The sequence below is a fragment of the Anastrepha obliqua genome, chromosome 2 (genome assembly GCF_027943255.1).
Source record: "Anastrepha obliqua isolate idAnaObli1 chromosome 2, idAnaObli1_1.0, whole genome shotgun sequence".
Classification (NCBI taxonomy): domain Eukaryota; kingdom Metazoa; phylum Arthropoda; class Insecta; order Diptera; family Tephritidae; genus Anastrepha; species Anastrepha obliqua.
In genome coordinates, this window is record NC_072893.1 from 28,913,081 (window position 1) to 28,936,850 (window position 23,770).

Here is a 23,770-nt window from a genome sequence, read left to right on the forward strand (position 1 = left end):
CCATTTTCCAGGGGGAGCTGTGTGTGTCACAGGCAGGCGCGGTGCCAATATTAACATTCTTTCTGACAGTCAAGCAGCTCTAAAATCGCTGCATAGCTTCTCATTCCAATCAAGGTTGGTCTGGGCATGTTTTGAAATCCTCAACACACTAACATCAAGAAACTTTGTTACCTTGATGTAGGCTCCAGGACATGAGGGGCACGAAGGGAATGAAATTGCGGACACTTTAACGAAAAAGGGGACAAACACTCCCTTCCTGGTCCTGAACCTCTCTGCGGGGTAAATAACAGCTTCAAAGTGTTTTTCTACGTGAGCAGGAAAAAGGAGGCCTAATCGATTACTGGAGAGCCCAATCGGACATGCGGCAACCGAAAAGACGAAAAATCAGAAGCAATCCTTAACCTAAGCAATAAGTACATAAAACTTTACACTGAACTACTAACAAGACACTGTAAATTTAACTGGCACATGAAAATGATAGGTGCGAAAGAAAACTATTCTTGTAGACGTTGCAATGAGGCACAAGAAACGGTAGAACATATTCTATGCGACTGCCCAGCAGCGCCACGACGCAGACTAAATTACCTGGGAAATAGAGCTATAGATCCAAACCTCCCGGTAAAAGTTAAGCCTACACTAGTTTTAGAATTTATTAACAGCCTAAAACTGTTTGAGTAGGCTACATGGCTGCACAATAGATCTCTTCAGGTCGTAGTGCACCAACAGCCAATCATAATAATAAAAATACTATTTTAATAAAAATTGCATTAATTTTTATTAGTATTAATTAGTGGCATTCGTCATTGTTTATTTTCGAAAGATTAATACTTTTTTTTCGTTTTCAAAGTAATGAATGATTGTATGCTTCATAGTTATGTTTGGGCCCGCTCGATGGCGCTAGAATCGATATATTTCTAGAAATTACTTCTTTGATTTTTTCTGGTTCATATTCAGAATAATAGGTCTGTTTATATTTTTTTTGGTTTTCTTGAAATATTGGCTCGGTGAGATTGAATAAATATATTATCCAGTAAAGGGAAGATTTTCGAAAGTGGACATGCTATGTGGTACTGAGCTTGATGTAAAAGATCGTGTTTACCTTACCATTTGTAAAATATCCTATTTATTCAATTTCCAGAATACATTTTGGTTGCTTGAAAATACATATTTTTGCAGTAAAGTAATCCTCTCACTGGCATTGTCTGACTGATTGTTTTCTGCTTTTTAAAACGTTTCTTGCACAACAAATTTGTTCCAGATCTTTAGCCAACTTTTCTATTAATCCAACACTTATGGATGCTGACTTCCCATTTTAATTTTTTTTTTTTTTCAGAGTATCTATTAATTTGATTTAGAGCGATTTGTTCAGAGGGGCATACTAATGGAGTGTTGGATTTTTTTAATAAATACATGGGCTACGGCAACACTTGCTGCAACTTTGTTTTTATTTGAAGCTTTGAAGCGCGGGACAGAGCGGCTCCAAGTGATGGGGATTTTTGCTGTTATGAGATGAAATTCCGGATTAATTATCCGTTGAATTATTATAATTGTTTAGGTTATAAAATGTAAAGGTGCATACGTAATATAATAAAAGGAAATAGTTAAATGTGAATATCTTTTCGTTTATTTACATTATCAACGGAAGTTAAGTCTTTTGTTCTGAAATTTTTCTTAAAAAAAATAAATAATTGGCGCGTACACTTCTGTTAAGTGTTTGGCCAAGCTCCTCCTCTTATTTGTGTTGTGCGTCTTGATGTTGTTTCACAAATAAATATTACTAACTCATTTCGTATTTTTTGCTGCTATGGTTCTTTTTGCTTTATTTTTTGAGTATTTTGTCATTTTTTTAACCGCAAATAAACCAGTTTCAATTATTCAATATACCATTTTTGGACATTATTTACTTATTTTTCGGGAATACTAAAATCTTTTTTAATAAGTTAAAGAATCAGGAACCCCCAGCCACCTGCGTATAATAAAAATTTGCAAGGGTTCATACAAGGTAAAAGAAAACAATTATAATATTACCGTTCGTCTCTAAAAATTATTATAAAGACATTAACAAGTTTTGACTATTTACTGTTTTTTTTTATAAAATTACAGTGCTCTTCTATACTGAATACAGTAAACCAATTTAAAATATATATATATACATATATTAATATATATAAATCATAAAAAATCATAAAAATATAATTCATTCTATAACAAAGACAATAATAATCCACGTTCCCACGCCAATCGGTTCTACGTAACCGGAACGACCCAGATATATATCCGGCCAAGGACTGTCACTTTAGCAGCATTCCTCGTTTATGTATGGGGAATGTTTATGCTGCTACAAAAACAACAAGAATAATAATAGTCCAAGTTTCGAGCTTTGTACAAGATTTATAAAAAATCGTCGAATTTTCATCAAAATCTCCGACATTTTAATAGAAAAAAAACAAAAAAAATAGAGCCCAGTGGATGAAGATTCTCAACATCGTAGGCACGCTTTTGAGTGACTTCAAATTTGCGCCTTATATTAAAATTTAGTATAAATTTATATAAAATTTTAATTTAATTTAATTTTAATTTATATAAAATTATACTATATAAATTTATACTAAATTTTAATGCTGTTATGAGATGATATAATTTTATAAAAATTTATTCTAAATTTTAATGAGTTATAAAACTACGTACCTTGAAGTTTTTCAAAGATTCTGATTAAGGGATTAGGGGTAGTCAGATGCCCGAAAAAATGATAATTTCCAATAATTTTTGTTTGCTAGTCAATTGCTTTATTTTACTAAAATAAAAACATAGCATGTTTCGACTTAACAAAATTTCAAAAAAAAAAAAATAATAATAATCATTGTAAAAGTTATCGCTGTTTGTCTGGAGCCAGTTTCTCCAGAAGTCCCTTGCGGCGATCATCACAAGTCCTTGGAGATTCAACTAAAATCAATCGAACAAGAGAAATTAGTTTTATTAATAGATAATCTTGTGCCTGATCGAAGCTTTTTCTTTTTCTTTCAAAATTAACAATATGGCGGCGTCAGGAAAAATTTTTCAGATTTTCGAGAAAAAAACCTACAATTAATTGTGAAAAAAATCGAAATTTTTGAAAAAAAATCCCTCGATCAGGCACGAGTTTTTTATATTTTTCAAAAGCAGTATGAATTTTATTGAAATCTACCAAGCAGTTTTTAAGTTACAGTGATCCCCAGTTCAAAAAACATAGTTTTCAGAAAAACGCATTTAAAGTTTTGCTATCGAGCGCCGGAGGGCCCTTTGTTAATTGTTGAATAACTCGAAGAGTATTTCTCGGACTCACTTCAAATTTTCACACAATATTTTTAAGATATTATGCTTTAAGCAAATGCAAACAAAATATCAAATTTTTTGAAAATTCTGACTACTCCTAACCCCTTAAAAAGTTGGATATTTGTATGACATTTGTTTTTTTAATTTTTGTGAATTTTGCTTCACTATACTTTCATGAATAAATGCAAAAAAAAAAAATTTTAATTTGTTAATTCGTCGCGCTCTTCTTAAAATGTATGTGCCTATACACCTGTGTTCGCAATAATAGCAGTGCGACATATTGCAAAGTTCTGACTGTTTTTTGTATAGAACTATAGTTTATATTACAACAAAAGTCAAATAACTTAAAGTTTATACAACAACAAAAATCAAATAACTTAAAGTTTCAAAGATTGTACAAGATTAAAAAAAACTCGACAAATTTCCATTAAAATTTTACACTTTTTCTTTCTTGCATCTTTAGAAAAATTTGAAATTGCTTCATTATTTCCTTGTTTTCATTTTTACTACTCTGCACTTGAACAAATGAGTAGGGGCAATGTTTCCGAACAATAAAAATTTAGATTTCTGTTGTCTGTCTTTTCAAAAGAGTACCTTTGTTTGTAGTAAATAAATATTAAGCGCTTGATGTATTCCTGGAAATATCCAGTTTGTTTGCATCTACACACTGTTTTTGCTTGCTCAATATTTAAATAAAAAAATATTCAAATAAAATTTGGAAGTACAAACATTCTTATGTTAGTTTGCGTATATACATATATATTTATGTACATATATTTATATTTGATATATGATTTGACATACATAGAATGTAATATAGCGTCATGTTCCAAATAATAGACATATATAAATAATGAGTCGTTTAAAAAAAAGCCAAAATATCAATAGATATCATACATTTTTTTAATATAAAAAGTTAGAGGAACTATAAAAAATATAATTTTAAGTTGTATTCAACCATCCTACAAAGTGCAGTTCACGAACAGACCTAATTTGTCAGTTATATTTTCAGTGTAACAAAACCGCATACAAAATGCATCTAACAAAACAAAAACGACCACTGCTCAAGAAGCATCTATGGGAGTAGTAGCAGTGCAACAGAAGTGTACTACTCTAGCTGGAGTACCAAGGCCAAGTTTTCTGCTACTACTTCAACTACAGAGACTACCGAACATTTATTTTTGGCTAGGATTTGAGCTGGACGATATATACAGATTTGCCAAAGAATTCTGAACGGACCAACTATCTCTATCTCTGTCTCTATTCTTTCCTATCTCTTTCTCTGGTACTTTTTAATACAATGGGCTTTTTAGCCTGAGTTTTTTAGGAGCCACCAAATCTCCTGGTGCTCCTTGGCTCGGCCTTTTCAAATTTCAACTCTGATCTACGAGCATTAACGAAACGTTGCGTGGAGTGGAGTAAAACTATTGATCGTGCGTTTTGCGCTACCTGCTCCACTGCTACTACTAGTAATGCAAACCCTGGTTTTATAGTCCTTTGAATTTCGGTATAATAAAGTGTAAGGTTAAAGACGCTCAAAAGAAGCTTGACAAATATTTAGACCCAGCTTCATCGCCAATTTGTGAGGTTCTTCTTGATTTGGCGCACAAATGAAGTTTTTTCATATTAAAAATACATTCAGTAATTTGTAATTACAGGGTCCGGCACTCGAAGTGTAATCAATTAAAAAGGCCATAAATTTAGTTTGGAAAATTACGTTTATTCAAATTACTTTTATTCACATTTTGCCTTGATTATGGCCTTGAGACGGTCCAGAAACGAATCGCAAGCTGCCCGAATGTGACTTACAGATATTTTGGCTCACTCGAGGACGATGGCTTTTTTCAGTGCCTCGAGACTGGTGAATCTTTTAGTTCGGACCTCGCACTCCAAATTCTTCCACAGAGAATAATCCATCGGATTTGCTTCTGATGAATTTCAGAGCCATTGTGTGGACGTTATGAAGTTCGGAACGTTGTTTTTTAGCCATTCTTGGTTCACTCGAGCTTTGTGAGACGGTGCCGCGTCCTGTTAAAATGTCCACGGTCTGCCACCGAAATGTCAGGCTCGATGAAAACGATTGGAAAGCGCCCATCTGCGGTTACAACCGCTACAGCGACCCAAACCATTATCTGTGGTGGGTACTGCCTCTTGTTGGCCAATCGATGACTCAAATTCTCGTATGAACGGTCGGTCAAATAAACCCTATCGTTTTGGGAGTTTACTCCTTCGTTCTCTCAAGTCTGACTTGTTGCTGCTTTGGTGTGAGATCATGCGTCTTTTGGATCTTGTAAGGCTTCGCTTTGAGATCATTTTTCAGTATGCGATGGATGCTACGGTATTTTACGTACGATGTATATGGTACGATATTTTTAGTTCTTTCGCCATTTGATTGACATTTCGTCGGAGATTTCGCTCAAGCCGCTTCTTCACTTTTTGAACCATTTCACGTGACCTTGCAATCTTCTGATGACCACCTCTATGACGTTTCGCGATGCTACCAGTTTGAAACCCTTGTAAACAATACTCTGGACTGTCATTTAGTCAACTAGCAAACAGCTGATGTTCGTGCATCAGCTGCGCGAGCTGCCTGAAGTTGGTTACACTTCGAGTGCCGGACCCTGTACATACCAAGGAGTGACCGCTTGTAAAAAAAAAGTTTAATGTTAAATATTCGCATTGGTAATCGAACCAAGAACCCACTGCCGGTATATCTCGCACAAAAACAATCGGCTGTATTTATGCACGAATTTGCCAAAATTTAATCGATTAATTAGTAAAAACCCAAATGTAGAGTAGAAACGAAGGAAAAACACTAGACAGCATTGTATCGCGTTCATTTGTCTTAATTATGCTAATCAATGCGTCAGAGCAGCGCTTGTGGTTTAATAAAATATTACGCCACACACCAGCTTTTTAAATGATTCCATTAGTAAAGTTCGTAAGTATTTTGGTGGCAGGGCTTTCGTTTACATTTTGTATTATATTCTGTTGAATCTACCAGGTGCGCCAATTCTTCTTCTTCTTGGTTGGCACGATAACCGCTTCAGCGATTTTTGTCGAGTTTAACAAAGCGCGCCAATTGTTTCTTTCTCGTGCTAAACGGCGCCAGGAAGAACACACCAAGTGAAACCAAGTACTTCTCCACCTGAACTTTCCAACGCAGAGGAGGCCTTCCTCTTCCTCTGCTACTACCAGCTGGTACAGCTTTGAATACTTTCGAGCCGGAGTGTTTGTATCATGACGGGCGACATGACCCAGCTAACGAAGCCGCTGGATCTTTGTTCGTTGCGCTATGTCTATGTCATCGTAAAGCTCATACAGCTCATTGTTCCGTCGCGTACGATACTCAACGTCACCAACATGCAGAGGTTCAAAAATCGTTCGTAGAATCGTTCTCGCCAACACTCTAAGGGACGCCTCATCGGATATTGTCATCGTCCACGCTTCTCCGCCCTACGTTAGGACGTTAGGCATGATGAGAGCCTTGTAGAGTGTTAGTTTTGTTCGTCGAGATAGGACTTTACTACTCAATTGCCTACTTAGTCCAAAGAAGCACTTGTTGGCAAGAGAGATATAATAAAATATCACAAAAAAAAATGTCTGTAAGAAGAATCGAAAATGCGACCACCTGAGAGATAAGATAATACTACACTGTAGCAGCTATTGCGATGGTCGCAGCTGCATGAGAAACGCCAAAGTTTTGTTTTCTGGTTCGAAAGTCTTGAAAAGATATGCAAAGCGTTCTAACTCGCATCTGTCAAATTCTCTACTAAAGTTCCGAATCATCGAAAAATGCATACAGCGTCGGAAACTTGACGTTTCTTAGGGTGAAAAAGACAAGTTGCACTTAGTAGAAATATTTCTAAATGCTCTTGAAGCGCCCCAAATTGGTCTCAAATAATTTTCCTACAGGGAGCGTACCAGATTTTAAGCAAACCTACATACAGTGCAAAGGCAGACAATTCTGCGCTTTAACTTCACTAAAAGTGCGTTTTTATGGTCATCGTTCTTGTTGCAATTGCTGTATTTACTTTAAATCACAGCGACAATGACGACAACAACTAATTGAGAATGAATTGACATGGTTGTAAATGTGAAGTCAGTGACTTGAGCTGAGATAGGGTCATTACAATTGGTTCGTTTGAATGAAGTGAACATGAGAATAATTTTTATTTCTCAACTTGTTTCTACATTACACTTTCTATGTTATTTAAAAAAAATTACTGTCAATTCAACCAAGGCAAGTTCTAAAGTGTCATACTGTTGGTCCGTATGTACGAATGGATACTTACTTACGTAGTATTACGTCAAGACAATCGCCCGTAAAAATGTTGATATGGAAAATATTTTATTGAACCAGATCTCAATGAAATGTATGAGGGGCGATTACAAAAATTCGCGGAATGAAAAGAAAAGCTTGTGAAATTAAATATTAAATTAGGCCTAATACACTTTTTATACCTTTAAACAATCAAAAGAAATTAAAAACGCATTAAAAATTGTTTTCAAATAGAAGAATTCGAGCATTTACTTTGTATGGAAGAAAAGATGTGACCCCTCGGCGAAAAAAAATGGGCAAAAATCAACAGTATTTTATTTCCAATTGAAATTTGCACGTTGTTATACTAAAAGCATAATTAGAAAAATTCTAAAAATTTTGGTTAAAGAGTTGAAAGTTTCGATGCAATTTTTCTAGGCCTTCTGGAGAGATAAGACGACATGCAAAATAAGCAGCCACAAACAAACGTTAACATTCACAAATATGAAACGAAGGGATGCCTGCAGACTTACAGCAGTGATAACTGGCTTCTGGTCTATAGCAGAGCAAGCAGCCAAAATGGTATCCCTTACAATTCATAGTGTCATAGTTGTAATCAACCGGCGAAAAAGGAAAATATCTTCCACCACTTCTTCTGTGAATGACCTGTCCTATGGAAGGCGAGGATGCTAACCATTGGCACACCGCTTTTTGAAAACCTCGAAGAATTTAAATCTCCCCAAAGATTTTCAATGAGGTTTAGGTCGCGTGTGTTCTTTTGACGTGATCCATTCATTGAGCCAATTTGCGATGGTCCCTTAAGAAGGGAACCGCTCTCCAATAAGGGCTGACTGCATTGATCGGAACAGATGGTAATCCGAAGGTGCAATGTCTGGTGAACACGGCGGATGAGGCAAGATTTCCCAATTCAGTCCCTCTCAATATTTCTGGACCGATTTATCAACGTGGGGCCTGGTGTTGTCATCAGCAAAATCATTTTGTCATATATACCGTCCTTTCCACCCGCTTTTCTTTGAGAGCCCGATTCAAACGCATTAGCTGCAGTCGGTAACGATCGCCAGTGATGGTTTAATATGGTTTAAGGAGTTCATAATAAATGACACCGTTCTTATCCCACCAGATGCACAACATAACCTTTGAAGCATGAATATTTTTTTTCGTTGTCGATGGACCTGGTTCACTTGGCAGGCTCCAACAATTTCGACGCTTAGGGTTATTATCATAATAGAACCATTTTTCATCGCCAGTGACGATACGATGCAGAAAACCTTTTCTTTTTTGCCGTTTAAGAAGCATCTCACAAGTCATCAAACGTCTCTCGATATCCCTCTCCTTCAGTGGCACCCAGTTACCTGCTTTCTGAGCCATTCCCATCGTGTGCAAACGTTTACCGGTGGTTGATCTTTCAACATCCAACTCTTTAGACGTATCATCAAGTGTTCGACATGAGTCTTTATCCAATAATTATTGTAGTTGAGAATCTTCGAATGTTTTCGGTGCCCCTTCGCGATCTTTATCACTCATGTCGAAATTGCCACTTTGGAAGCGTCAAAACCACTCTTAACAAGTCGTATTTGATGTAGCGTGATTACCGTCAATATTGATCAATATACGACACGTTTCAGATGCACTTTTCTTTAAAAGGTAATAAAGAAGCATGACTTCCCGCAAATGCTGTTTTTCGGGACGAAGGTAGACATTTTTGACGTCTTTACGCTTCAAACGAATACCTCATATGATGCTGTTGTGGCATTTCTTTTCCTACCCTTAACAATTCTGGTCTTTTATTCTTTATAAGAAATATTCCGCTCACCTTTTTGGCAAGAATTCATTTTGGTCCGATCCACAACATCGTGTGCTGGTTACGGTTCGGGCTCGACCCGTTCTCGGTCTGGTTAAATATTTTTTTCTCTTGTTCACTCCTCTCGGGAGCATAGGGCCTCGGCAAGACTCAGTCTTGCGTTGACTTCGTTAATCTATTTTGATTTTTGACAGTCCACCAGTCGTTGCTTAGGAACAACGACTTCTTACTGCTTGGAGCGCCGTCTGTGTTTCACATTTTTCTCCCACAGAAGGATCGCACAGATGGTTGAGGGCTTCGTTAAATTTGATGTGTCTGCGTTATTACCGCGGTTGCCCGCTTCCTCTTGCTGCCGCCACTGATGCAATGTGTAACTGTGTGTTTTTGCTTGTTTTAGCAGCCACAATGCAAATAATGCGCTGACTATTGTGCCGGAGTAATGGTGGACAGGATACGTTTTTTGGGGTTGAGGAATGAGATTTTTTTTTGTAGAAACAGAAAGAACAGCGAGGACCATGCTTTACGTTCTACGTGGGATTCGAACCCACAATCTCTGGGATGGCAGGGTAGTGCACTTACGCTAGACTACCGAGGCCGAGGTTAAATATTAGCACGTAGCACAATTTATGCATTCATACCATCGGTAACAGTCCAGTTTCGTTTCGATCCCGTTCCAGTCAAAGAAATTTGTATCTTAAACACTACTCCTTTTTGGTTGTTCCACAATGTTTTATTGTCAGCACTAACCACTCGAAGCTTCTCTACAAGTGCATTTAGTCCGCTCACCGCAATCACCCAACATTATCCGCCGCTCGTCGACCAGGCTCAATATTCTTTTAGTACTTCGCCAATTCACCTCATTTCGATCGTTTTGATGATTTAGTCTACATCGATTTTCCTTATTTACCTTTAATTTTGTTGTATCTGAAATTTCGCTGCAAAATATTCAAATAGTACGAGTATTAACCTTTATTAATTTAAATTTTCGGCATTTTTTCTACCTATTGTTGATTTTCATTAACATTAATATGCTAATTGGCATTTTAAATTTCGATTCTCCATTCGATTATAATTTTATTGTTGTCGCTGTTGCGGTTTTCGTTGTCTGCGACTGTCTGCCATGCATAGGGTGAATGCTTTTGTTGCGCATTATTTTTTTATGGATTTTCTATTTGGGTATAATTTACTATACACATACACTTGTGCTCACATAATTAAGTAATTTTATCTCCTATATAAAGCACCTGTTCGTAAGTCTTTTATATGAAAGAAAATGCAAAATATCGCATGTAAAAAAATTGTCAAAAAGCAAAGCGGGTTTTGAGAGCCTTCAAACGTACATTTCATTACCACAAATTGAATGCGCTATATAATAAAACTGCATACCCAAAATGGTTTGAAAGATTTTGATTAAAAAAAAAAAGTTGGAGAAATTTTTGAAATTTGTGTAAATCTCGTACAAAGATTGGAACTGGGTTATAATATAAAACTTTTTCGAAATATTTTGATTAAAAAGTTGAAAATTTTGATGATTAATTTTTGAAATGTATTAATTTTTTTTGGGTTTCGTATAAAGTTTTAAACTGAGCTTTAATATAAAACTGCAAACCTAAAATTTTTCGAAAGATTTGGATTAAAAAGTTGAAAATTTTGATTAGCATTTTTTGTTATTTTTTAAATTTTTGTGGATTTGGTATAAAATTTGGAACTAGGCTATAATATAAAATGCCTACCTAAATTTTGTCGAAAAGTTTTGATAAAAAAGTTGAAAATTTTGGTTATCTTTTTTTGAAATTTATTAAATTTTTTTGGTTTTCGTACAAAGTTTTGAGCTGGGCTTAATATAAAACACCATAACTAAAATTTTTCGAATTATTTGGATTAAAAAGTTGAAAGCTTTGATAAAAAAGTTGAACTTTGATTAAAAAGTTGAAAATTTTTTATCATAATTTTTTGAAATTTATTAAATTTTTATGAATGTCGTGCAAAGTTTGGAACTTTGACTAATGAAACTTTTTTATACAATGTATTTTTATAAAAAAGTAACGAAAAAATGTCGCATGAAATATATTACGGCTATTGTAAAATGATAGTGCCTTAATTATATGAGCACAAGTGTGTGACTAAGTTTATCTCTGCAATCATCGGACAAGCTCCAGTTTGTATTATGTTGAGTAGACACAGAGTTTTGCGCACTTTCGAATATTTCTACACTTTGTCCCCGATCGCCTCCTCACTTCAAATGTATTGTTAAATAAATTTCATATATGAATATAAATATGAAATTTTTTATACACACATACACATGTATATTAAGTGGTAACACCACTCCGAGATTTTTGAATAATCGTAAACAATGTCTAGTTGGTCTTATAATAGCTACACGAATATTTCAAAAGATTAAATTCTTGGTTTTGAAGCAGGCACTCGGAGCCACTCGTAAAACTTTAAACGCATTCTTCTGGAAACCTTTTTTTTCAAGCTACCTGAACAGATTACAGATGAAAAAACTGTTCATACTTCAATTTGTATTAAATACATCTAAAAAAAGTCTTTGCCTCTCATCGCCCCGCATTACAGCTACAAAAAAGTTCGTATTTTAGTTGTTTGAATAACTGATTTTATGATCAATACAAAATATCTTTTTATCTCGATCGTTTTTCATGACAAATATTCACGTAACTTGTTTTTGTCACAGCCAATTGTTTAACAACAAAAAAAAATAAAAATAAAAAAATACAAAAAAGATGTGATTCACACTCCATACATTCACTTCAATACCCTCAATGCATTCATTAGTGTAATTAAATTGTTTTCGGGCAATCCAGAATTTACTGTTGCAATTTTCTTTGGAAATTATTTTTTATGGTAGATTTTTTTTTTTCCTTTAAGGTTGTAACAAAACGCCGTTAACTCATTTCTAAGATACAAGGTGGCGCAAAATTAATCATCAATTTTGGTTTTTTTATCACTTTTTTTATTAAATAAAAATATTTTTTTGAGCGATGGAGATCTTAATTTTGACCTTAACATTGTTTGTCTGTTTGTATACAACAGCTTTCTACATGGCAAGTGTCAAATATGAAATGTCACGCAAAAAGTATAAATTCTACGATCGGGTGATTAATTTGGCGCCACCCTTATACATAGATCGAGCTGTGCTTTTTGCTCGCCGAACTTTTGTTTGCACATTTGGTGACGCCGCATGGCTCTCAATCGCGGGCTAACAATTTTTCAGAAATAACCAAGAACTTCATTTCAAAGGCGCGATACAAATTAGAGGTGCCAAACTATCGATGGTGGGCGCCATCGATTGTGGACTATAGTAATTTTCAAACCATCGATGGTGGTCGATAGTCACAATAAAAAACAGTGATTGAAAATCATTGAAATTTGTAAGAAAAAAACAAATAATTTGAATTTTATTTTAATTCATAAGGAACACTTTAAAAAAACTATATATTTTTACAAGTGTGAGTGATTCACATTTGGAAAAAAAGAGTTAGAGTACAGGCTATGGGTCTTTTCTGCCAAAATATTGAACTTATAAGTTTAAGGAACATTGCTTACATTTTATGAAATTATATTTTAGGGCTAAAAGCTAAAACTTGAAAACTATAATATGATTTATTTATTATAGCGAAAGATTTTTGTTTAAAAACAACAAAACGTTCACATTTTCTTCTTTAAGCCGTGTTCGCCTATCAGAAACAATTTGTCCCGCCTTGCTGAAAGCTCTTTCCGACTCCACAGACGTTGCGGGGATGCATAAATATGTATGCATCAGTAATTTTAATAAAGGGAAATCCACCTGGTTGACCTGCAATCAAATGTATTACCAAAACTTAGTTTTATGTATCGAAGATTGATTTATTAATTTTACCTTGATCCATAAAAGAGGGTCCATTTCCTGTGGGGCTATGTCCCTCTCCAGATACTGCCGTTTAATAATGATTGCATCAGATCGAACATTACTCTTTTTAGTAGCACATCGTTGGTTAAAAAAATCAAAAATTGGGTCCGTAGTGGTCGTGCTTGCTTCCAGACTGACAGGGTCTTCAACATGAGTCAAATTGCCCAAATTGACCACCTCATTTTCCAACTTGCTGCTTGTTCAGCATTTGCGTTGGATTGAAAACCATCTTTTTTGAAGCGTGGATCCAAAATCGTAGCCATCCTTGTTACCGTGCGTAGCTCATATATAGATAGTCGTTTTTTAATCGACTCCAACAGAGCATCTTTCATAGATTTGCCTACCGCAGTTGCCAACTGAGATGAAAGATTTTCAATTTGCCGATATAGTCCATATGCCAATGGTATTGTTAATGACACTGTAACGTATTTCCCACCAGAAACTTTTTCGGACACGTTCTTAAATAATGCTAATATTTTGTCAATATCTTTCAACACGTTGATTTCCTCTGCAGTGAATGGTAATGGTGCATTTTTTGTTGATAATAGCACACTGGCAATGGCTTCATGGGTTAATAAAACTCTCTCAATCGTGTCGTGGAAGCTGTTCCACCTTGTTGGGGTTTCTTGCAGCAAGGTATTTATATGCAAAATTTTCTTGAACTTGTTTCAATTTTTCGTTCGCAATTGAACTTTTCTTAAAAAGTTTTACAATATTTTTACATTTTGCAAACAAAGCTTTTGTGACATCGTTGTGATTGAGATTCAAGCCATCTTGGACTACCAAATTAACTGTATGAGCAAAGCATGGCAGATTTTGGACTTTTAAAATTTCACATGCTTTCAGCATTGAGCTTGCATTGTCAGTTACAATGCAGACAGTTTTTTCAAAGATATGCCAAGATGTTAATATATCTTTTAAAGTGTCTGCAATATTTTGTGACGAGTGATTTATAGTATCGATCAGTTTTTTGGTTGCTAGCGATGCCATTTTGATGCCGTATTCATGTACGAAATGAACCGTTACCGTTAAAAAGCTCACGTTAGCATTAGATGTCCACATATCGCAAGTGATAGCAATGTTCGAAACCTGCTCCAAAATTGTTGACAATTTTTCCGTCGTTTTTTTAAACAAATTGGTCACCATGACGTTTTCCAAATGACTCCGGCTGGGAAGCTTGTAACGTGGATCTAAGGCTGTAATTAATTTAATAAATCCTTTGTCCTTCACTATGCTAAAGGGCTGAATATCCTCAGCAACCATCTCTGCTACGAGTCCTTTTAAAGTATGACTCCACTGACCGCATGCTTGACCTGCAGCTGCTGCTGAAAGACGCAATGTTCTCGTCTTGTACAATATCTTCAGCAACTTGTGAAACCGTTTAAGGTGATCATGCAGGTTCGATGTGTTGCCACTGGTTTTATACTCCTTGGCGCAACTAAGGCATTTGGCAAATTTCTTATCATCAAATCTTTTAAAATAATTCCACACATCCGAAATTTTACTTTTCTTTTTTTGTACAGGCTTCTCCAAAACAAAATTTTTTTCGCTGTCGCTGCTGTTGCAATCGCAACTTGCTGCAGCAGAACTGCGTCCTAAAATTAGACAAAAGTGTTCTAAGCATTCTTACTAATTATTTGAAAAATGTATTACCTCGTTTAAGAAAGCGATCCATTATATATTTTTACGAATTGTTATTTTAAACACTTTACAACTTTACACTTCTTAAGGGGGGGGGGGGGGGTAGGGTCACAAAATCGAAATTTTTTTCTTCACTCATCTTATAGTAAATCATTTCAAGAATGTTGTGTCAAAATTTTAAGTGGATCGGAGCAGAACTCTCAAAGTTATAGCCTTTGTAGGCACTCTACCTCGAATGCGGAGCATCGATAATTTCTCAGAGTCATTTTTTCAAACGCGTTTTTCCCGAAACCACTTCTTAAAAGTCGGTGCCAATCACAACTCCTAAACTATTCAACCGATTCTTTTCAAATTTGGCACACGTTTTCTAAATCAAAAATACCTCCCCCCTACACTGTTTTTTTTTATTTTTTGTTTTTTAAGGTTGTTTTTCACTTACAAATATGGCGAAATTTTTCGCCAAAAATGCTCGTTTTACGTTTTTTTGCCACCAAAACTACAAAAATGAAAAAAAAAAATTTTTATTAATGTAGGGGGGAGCATTACGTCATACTTTAACTGAAAAATTCGACTTTTTTAGTTTCAGATGATTCTACGACGAATGCCGATTGGCACCGCAGAGCACCTCTCGAAAAACATATCTCCAAAAAAACTCTGTCATGGGCTTATTTGTCAATATTTTATTACTAATATTTTTTAAAAACTTATTGAAAAGATGTACAATGACATGTAACTGATTTTATTAAAGTATCTTAAGCCATATTTCTGTAAAAAATTCACAAAAAAAGTGTTTTTTTTTTAGCGCTAAACCCTACCTCCCCCTTAATATTTGTACACAAGCGACGCCACAAATAAAAAAGGCGCGAATATTTGCTTGGTGATGTATAAATCGCTCTTTTGACGATACTATCGTCCACTATCGAGACTTTGAACCATCGATAGTTCAGTAGCTCGATAGTGCCCTACCATCGATGGTGACGATAGTGCCATCGATAGTTTGGCACCTCTAATACAAATGTGACGAGGTGTGGGACTAAATCGTGCGCCATATGCCCTTGCTTCATAGTTTTCTGCTCTTTCTATCTCACTTACATTGTGTTTCACAGGAATTTACGCCTTAAAAAAAAAATAAAAAATTCGTATTTTCAAAAATTTTTGATGTTTTAAGAAGCAAGATTTTCATATAACTTCCTTCACTTGGGTGTTTGAAAGCATGCATCCTCCTGCCACTGGAAAAGCGTTGAGAGCAAGCCATTTTTCAACTTCGACTACAAAGTATTTTACTGCATAAATAAACGTCCATTAGCAAACAAAAACAAAAATCGACTTCGGAGTTATCACTTTACCAATGCAATTCTGAAAAATTCTCGGTTTAATATCGCCTCTTTGCATTAAATGGCGACATCCTGAAAATGTTAAGCAATTGTTCTCTAAACATACGAAAAAAGTGCGTTGTGCATCTACAGTACCTGGTCATTGAATTATGACCGATGATAAAAATTACATTTTTATGCTGGTCGTCTGCAAAAAAGTCCATTTTCGTATAAGCGTCGTCGTAACGTTATTTCCGAAATATTTACTCCAGATTCCTGAACCTCTTTAAAATCATCCGACTTGAAGCATTTCTGTTCCAGAGAACTGTTTGGACGATTTTGCGATCCTGCCTGATTGAGGTGATGCGTTCTCGCCGACAATTTTGGCGATTGTTTGAAGTTACCGCTAAAACGTTGTTGGTATTTTTCCACTTTTTGGCAACATTTACCACAGACGCCTTGGATATTCCAACGGTTCTTGCTATGTCTGCATAGCTCAGGTTCTTGGCTTGCAAAAGAACTCCGATTTGTTGCTTTTGTCCCGATGTCAAATCCGACTTTCGGCCCATTTTTTAAAAAAAACTGATTAAATTGAAAAAAAGGATAATCCACGTGACAAATTCAAAAGATATGTATGTTTTGTACTTACTGTTGTTATATTTTAGATTATGAATATTCACTATTTAATTCTTTCACTTTTCAGACGATCTCAATTAGTTTTTTTATGCTCTTCACATAAGATCGAATTAATTCGCACTGACACTTGCACACTTAATTAACTTTTCACTTATAAGCAAAAAAACTAATCATTTTCTAATCACAGCAGGCCAATTGACCGGAAAATCTTAAAAACATCTAAGAACAGGTTAAAAACCCCTTAATACCCTTTTTTATTTGGAAAAGTCCAAATTAGATTGATAATTTTACCTGATTTTTGAAGTTTTCAGAAAAAATGCCATCGGTCATGATTCAATGGTCAGGTACTGTAGCTATACTAGGGCGGGTCTATTTGTCAAAAAATCAACGACTCTGTTTCAGTGTCTGAAATATTCGATTGATAATTCTGCGAATCAAGTCCATTGCTCTAAAATAGATTTTTAGGCTACGTATTTTTTTGGAAATATCCTGAAAATGTCACAATATGATGCCGTTATTCGAGCATTGTTGCCTGCAAATACTACATAGTATTGCTAAACGCATTAGCAGGAAGAAAAGTTTTTAAAATTTCAAAATAGCAAAGTGCTATCAGTTTTCTCGCACCTACACACACACACATCGGCGTTAAGTTCGCTTCCGCCTGAACTAGCACACTTCCATACGTCTTTCCACGTGTGTTTGATACCTAAGTTCTTTCTTAAGGGGGGAAGCTGGTCTAGAGCGCAAAAAATGGGCATATTTTATGAATTTATTTTGACTCAACAAAGGAATCAATCGAAAATCTGTGAAATAGGTTTAATAATATAGCTTTCATGGTACAAATACAAAATTTTTCGTCTGAATTAATTTCAAAATGGCCGCTGTCCAGCAGTTCTCCTAAGGCGCCTTTTTTTCTAGTGGGTCCATTGCCGAAGACGTAAACTCCTTAATTTTTGTCCTGGATCAAAAAATAAAATTTTTTTAGTTTCTATATAACAACAGAAAGAGACGTACGTAGGATTTTTTCGATATTTTGTTTTTTCGCGAAATGGTGCACGTTTGAACAAAAAGTTACAATTTTCACTATAAAGAACGACATAAAATTGTTGATTAAAAAAAAAACTATGTAATATAAATAAAAAGTCCTACGTACGTCTCCGGAGAAAGGTATTTCGAATGTATTGTCAACATTTCGTAAGAATCGGTAAAGATTTGTTCGAATTATGTCTTCGGCCAGTTTAAAAAAAGTGATTTCGAGAAAAACGCGTTTAAAGTTGTAAGTAGCGTTCGGGGCATACCTGCGAGGCACTGCCGTCGAATGAAAAATTTGGGCATTTAGACATTTTTGCTGGCATCCCTCATTTGGTATATTATTTCTAAGACCCTAAAGCACCTTTTAAGACAAAAAAAAATTTTTCGATTTTTTCAAAATTCTAGACCAGCTTCCCCCCTTAATAGTAATAAAATTTTACACGCGTGTGCATGTAATCGAATGTGTAAACAACCCCTGCACGTTTTTCTCTCTAATTTGAGTTTTTGTTTCACACTCTTACATGCGTAGCACCCAATCTATGGTATTTCAAAACCACTATCGATATGACAAAACAAGGCCGTTCGTTGTGAAGTGATTTAATATTTAAATTTATGGGCGATTTGCCCTAATGTGTTTGTGCGTGCCATACAGGCAGTGGATGCGGCGTTCGATCCCCCTTGCAAGATCAAACAGTTTATTTTTCTTGTTTTGTGGAAAGCGCGTTCGCTGTTTCGACAGCCAATGACTAACCTCCGAGTGTAGTTCTGCCACGAAACAACTTCTCCTCAAAACTATCGACTTGTGGCTGAAGTTCGGCCGGCGTAAACACCTTTCAAGGATGTATGTACATACACACGTGGCAGTCTACGCTTATTATGTAAATTTGCAAGTCAGCATATTTAAATATGAAAATTGTGTAAAGACTACTGAGAAAGGAACACCCTTCTTGTAAGAGTATTTGTTAATAAAAGCGTGAGCATCTGTTTCAAGAGAAAATAAAGTATGCATGAGTAAGTTTAATTGGGTATATCCATACAGAGTCTTTCAAGTTTGAATTTCTTTTTTTTTTCAATTCAAATTAATCACCGTTTTTGACTGGGTAATCATTATTTGTTTATCGAGCTATGCTGCAGAGGGTCTACAGTTGATAGATAATGATAAATACATAATATGTTCCAAATGGGGCGGAAAATCTGCTCTTGCAGGTGGCGGTTTGTTTGATTGGTGAAGTTTTCAGTGACATTTTGGCATGATTTGAGCTCTGAAAGCTTGAATTGTTTCTGATTTATTCACATTGGCACCATTTTGGAGAGAACCTCACTGAAAATAGTTCAAAGCCATTAGAACGCGCGCTCTAGGCGGCCAAATTGCTGCAGAAAATCACAGTATTTTTCGTCTGATTTTTTTTTGCAATAAATTGATTCTATCTTCGGCTATGTGACTCTGAAAGGCTGGGCATTAGTGCATCCTTTCGCTTGCCTAAGCACTGTAGTCTCTTTCAGGCAGAAGTTATCGCCATAAGAGAAGGCTTATTGCGCTTAAAGAAGATACGCCTAACTACGAGGGAAGTGTATGTCTACGGTAATTTAAGGCCACACATTATTATGCGAAGTTGAAAGGTATGGTACAACACGAAATATTCAACCAGATAATGTACTAATATACCGATTGCCTTAGCTATGCGCAATATTTGTGCTGCTAATGCCAGTTGTAGGCAAATAAACAGGCAAACTTGCCCAGAATGGAACCACAGCCGTACAAACTTGCTATTGAATCTTAGGAAACAGGATATGAGAAACATGATAAGGGCACTAACAGGGCATTTTTTAATTGGAACGCATGCAAATAGGTTGGGGTACAACATAATGATTTTTGTCGAAACTGTCAAAATACTGAAGAAGAGGAAACCGTGTACCTACTGTATACATTCATTACTCTATACAGAAAAAAGGCTTTCTGGGCTTGGATTCGTTTTTCTTGACAGCATCGAAGAGGTCTCTCAAATAAAGTTGCCGAAATTAACAAAATTCATTAAATCCACAGATTGATTCAGAGAAGATTCAGGAGTGTAAAGGACGAGCTACAGTGGTATCACAATGGAAACTATTCAGGCCTTAGTGTGTCGGATGACAGCCACTTAACCTAACCTAACCTTGGGCAATGTAACATATCGAAATGTTGTGAAGATATCTCGATATCGACATCCGCATTTCCAGCTGGGTTTTCGTTTTTCTTCCCTTACAACAGCGTTATTTTGAAATAAATAGCAATGTGTACTTGTATTTTTATGCCTTCCACCAAGTCATAGGGCGATTTTCATATTTCACATTTTTATAAAACATTTTAAATATTTTTATACATATCCCGAGCGAAATTAAACTCTTCATCAAAAATGATCGCACCTAACAGATAACAGTTTTCAAAACAAAACACTCGAAGCTCGTACTTGAAAGGCCCTGTACTTGCGCATGTCATCTTTACGGATAAGCGTACCGTTCGGTACCATTGCGGACTGCCCAGACGTACATGTTGACAATGTTGCGGCATAATTCGAACGATTTAACGACAATGAGCTCAAATAATAAAAAAATCACTAGGCAACAACAATGCTTTTTGTAAATATAATATAAGCAGATATGTATATTGAAGTGTTATACACACTTTTTCATTGCTATACATATAGGTATACATATATGTACAATACATATATACGACATTTGCTACTCTGGGAAAGCATTTTAATTGATTTGTTCCAATTTATTTAATTGCATACTTTTGAATATTGAAGTGTGTTTTCGTTAATGATTTGACTTTTAACATGACGCAAGATAATGCAGACAAATTTTCTTGCGAATACAAATCAAATAATTAAATTCTTAATTACACTGTGCTACAAAATTGTATTCTAAATTTTTAATTTTTTATTCTAAATTTCAAAGCTTAAACCTTGTTGCAAGATTTGATAGAAACATTGAAACATTTGATTTTTAGGTCCTATCTTCTCTAAAACGAGATTAATATTATATAAGGCACCTTCGATTAGTCACTTCTCTGCTCGCTAAACTGTGTGATTTCATAGAAAAATTCGATTTTTAGGTCTAAACAATTTTTTTTTTTGGTACTACTTTCTAAATCTCCTTCTCGACAAATTAGTCACCTATATTTTTATTTTTTATTTAATATTTATCCGTGGCGCCAGCGCTTCGAAAATTACCATTGGATTTGTATTAGAAAAATACGCACTTTTCCGGGAATTTTGGGCAACATGTTTACAGATTGATATTATTGTATTTTATTCCCAAGATTAAGTTATCTTCTCAAATTTCCAAAAAATTATATGAGAAATAAATAAAAACGAGTTTAATATTAGGCGCCTTCGATTCGATAGAAACATTAAAAAAAAAAACGATTTTTTGCTCCCTCCCAAATTTCTTCTGTAGCCCAACAAGTATTCACCTATATTTTCGTCACCTATATTAATATTTACTAGGGGTGGGACTATTCGAATAAAAATTATTCGAATAATAAAATCTTTTATTCGAGAGGTATTCGTAATTCGAATAATATTTATTCGAATTTTTTATTCGTTTATTCGAATAATGCTATTCGAATACCTCACTATTCGAATACCTCACTATTCGAATACCTTACTATTCGAATACCTTACTATTCGAATACCTTACTATTCGAATACATCACTATTCGAATACTGCACTATTCGAATATTTTTGGTAAATATTTATTTAGATTAGCGGACTACTAATCGGTTTATGTACAAGTGCATGCACCATGAGAAGGGCCAATGTAATTTTTATATTTTTAAAAGCATTTTCTCCCTGATGTTAATGAATATATAGTGAGGTATTCGAATAGTAAGGTATTCGAATAGTAAACTATAGTAAACTATTCGAATAGTGAGGTATTCGAATAGTAAGGTATTCGAATAATGAACTATTCGAATTATTTGAAACGAATAGTATTATTCGTTTTATTCGAATAATGTTTATTCGAATATTATTCGAAAATAATCCCACCCCTAATATTTACTCGTGCCGCCAGCGCTTTGCAATTTGCACGAGATTAATAGTAGGCGCTTTCGATTCGCCACTTCTCTGCTCGCTATCTCTGGGCTCTGCTTACTTGACGAAAAATCTGCATGTGAAAGCAACAACAAAGTTATAGAGTAGGATTCACCACTACCGAGGGTGATTATACCTCATAAAACTGGTATAACTCACTATTTTCAATGCTGCTCATTCCTTTCAAGACAGTTTCATTAGACCGGGTTCATACAGGGAGACTTTTGCTGCTGCAACATTGCGAATTCTCTTTTGATGTTGCCCGTCATGTTCACACAGCTTGCAATTAGTTTTTAGTCTAATTTGTTTTTAATCTATATACGAGGGGTGCCTTTTATATGTCGGGATTAGAGAACAAAAACAAATTTTAATCATCGAAAATCACTTTATTGTTTTTCAAAATATTCTCCATGAAGATCTATACACTTTTGCATGTGTTTGCACCAATTGTCGAAGCACTTTTGCCACTCTGAATGACGTACCTCCAAAACATGCATTCTGAATGCCGCAACCGCTTCTTCAGGTGCCGAAAAACGTTCACCTCTCAGTTTGTTTTTTACGTACGGGAATAAAAAGAAGTCATTCGGTGCCAAGTCAGGACTATACGGCGGATGACCCATTAATTCGATGTTTTGGGTGCTCAAAAATGCAGTTGTTTGAGCCGATGTGTGAGAGCTCGTATTGTCCTGGTGAAGAGTGATCCGTCTTTGGCGATTGGTTTTCCTAATTTCTTGGAAGACAACTGGCAAGCAAATGGTTGTGTACCACTCAGAATTTACTGTTCTGCGTTGTTCTAGTGTGGTACGGTTGCGGCATGTCCAGTTTTTCCGAAAAAACAGGCGACCATTTTTGTTGGATTTGGCTCATCTTGAAACACCCATACTGTCGACTGTGTTTACTTTCGGGCTCATACGCGTAAATCCATGATTCATCACCTGTCACGATATCATAGACTTGTTTCGAAGCCCCGCGATCGTATTTTTTGAGCATTTCCTTCGACCAATCGACACGAGCCTTTTTTTGAGCGATTGACAAATTGTGTGGGATCCAACGCGAACAAATTTTTTTGACAGTCAAATGTTTATGCAATATTGAATGTATGCTGGTCCCACTAATGCCTAAGATTGTCTCAATCTCACGATAGGTCACATGACGATCTTGCAATATCAGTTCGCGCACAGCATCAATGGTTTTCGGAACAACAACTGATTTTGGACGACCTTCACGAAATTCGTCTTGGAGTGAACTACGACCACGATTGAATTCACCATACCATCGATAAACTCTGGTCCTTGATGGAGCTTCATCGCCAAAAAATGAATTAAGTTCATCCATGCAATGTTGCTGGGTTAATCCACGTCGAAAGTTGTAAAAAATAATCGCACGAAAATGTTCACGATTTAATTCCATTTTTGGACCGCGATACAGCTGTCAGTTGCCAGATTGCAACACCAGGGTTGCCAAATCCCGACATATTCAAGGCACCCCTCGTATATTAAAAGTATTTGTCATTTAAACCACATCCAACTCAGTTGAATTCCCAACGTGCTGAGGTGATTAATTTTGCAACACACTGTGCAAAAATTTTATCAAGCCTAATTCGTCTGCACAGACTTATTAGACTACTCAAAGTATTGTTATACTCGTAATCACAATTTCTTCCTTATTTTTCAAAATTATTCTAATCAGTGAAATTAACGACAAGTCTACAACTGGACTGTTCATACCATCAGCAACACATTTGCCTCACATACACAGAA